Below are 1,639 nucleotides of genomic sequence, written 5' to 3'. Positions count from 1 at the left end.
AGAGGCGGTTCAACCGCCAGTCCAACTAGGCACTTGCCTGTGGTACAAGTCTGTTGGGGGGTGCCATTGAGGCGCTCTTGGGTGTGCACACACGCATGCATGCATGCACGTGCACCCCCGCCTCCTCTCGGCTTTGGTCTGGGTCCGCTCATAGGCCAAAGCCTAGCAGGCCCAGAGAATGAAGTTAAGAGGAGGCGGGGGTGCGCATGCATGCATGCGCGCGCACCCGCACACACACACACTGCCTCCTTTCGGCTTCATTCTCTGGGCCTGCTAGGCTTCGGGGCCTGCCTCTGGCCTCCGGGGAGCAAAGTTGAACCCGGGGTCCACTTGCATGCTGCGAAGGGAGGAGAGGAGAGGAGGCTTTGGGAAGCGACGACGAGGTCTAGGAAGGAGGGCGGCTGCTGGGCAGCAACCTCCTCCTCCTCCTCTGCCTTATCCTTCTCCTGCTGCAGTTGTGTCTCCGGCGCGTGGGATCAGCTTATGGAGGGTAGAACAGAGCAGGCGATGAATGGAAGGCCAGGTGAGAGAGAGAGACAGGATGCGCTGCGGGTCCCTTGCAGCCGCTTCCCTCCTTTGACTCGCTTGCACCCTGTGAGTGTGTCTGTGCGTCTCCCTCTTTCCCCGGCCGATGTCCGTAAGGTCCTAACGCCCGCCTCTTCTCTTATTCCCAGTATTTTTAATTACAATACTTTTCGACTGGAATCACTGGGTTGCTGTGAGTTTTCCAGGCTGTATGGCCATGTCCCAGAAGCATTCTTTCCTGACATTATGCCCGCATCTATGGCAGGTATCCTCAGAGGTTTTGAAGTCTGTTGGAAGCTAGGTAAGTGGGGTTTATATATCTGTGGAAAGTCCAGGGTGGGAGAAAGAGCTCTTCTCTGTTTGGGCCAAGGCACGCTGGGCGGGGGGCGGGGCCAACTCTGGCCCCGCCCCCCTCACCAATCGCCCTGGCCCCGCCTCCCACGCAGCGTGGGAGGCAGGGCCAGGGCACGCTGGGCGGGGCCAGGGCGCGGGAGGCGGGGCCGGTGGCGGGGGCGCTTTTCAGCACCCCCGCTTCCCATTAAAAAATATCTCCGGCCGGCCCTGCTCGTATCAAGCCTTGTTTGCCAAGAATCTAGTTTGTTTCTCAGCCTTGTTGTCAAGCTCCATTGGACTAAAGGACCTTGTCATTTCCCCACACTTTGCTTGGCAAAGTGTGTGTTTCGGTTATTGGATTATAACTTTGGACTCTAATATCTCATATTGGACATTGTTTTCCTGGACTATATTTGACCTTTCCTGAAAGGTCTACTTCTGAACTTTATTCTTCACTTGTTTTTATTGACTTTATATATTCCTTTAATAAAGATATTAGATAGAATCTGGCCTCTGCGCATGGTTATTGGTGCTCCGTAGCCTGGGTCCTGACATCTACAGCAGTGATTCCCAAAGTGGGTGATCCAGGGGGGCGGTGATGGCACCTATTAGAACACGGGGTGGGGCCAGCGATCCAGGGGGGTGGTGATGGCACCTATTAGGACACGCGGCAGAGCCAGGGGAGGGGTGTGGCTTCTTCCCAAGAGCCCGAGAAAGGGCTGAGAATCTATACCTCTCCTGAGAGCTTGTTAGGACACAGAGAGCGGAGCTAGGGAAGGGG

Source organism: Anolis carolinensis, chromosome 1 (assembly GCF_035594765.1).
Source record: "Anolis carolinensis isolate JA03-04 chromosome 1, rAnoCar3.1.pri, whole genome shotgun sequence".
NCBI classification, from domain to species: domain Eukaryota; kingdom Metazoa; phylum Chordata; class Lepidosauria; order Squamata; family Dactyloidae; genus Anolis; species Anolis carolinensis.
This window is presented reverse-complemented; position numbering follows the sequence as displayed.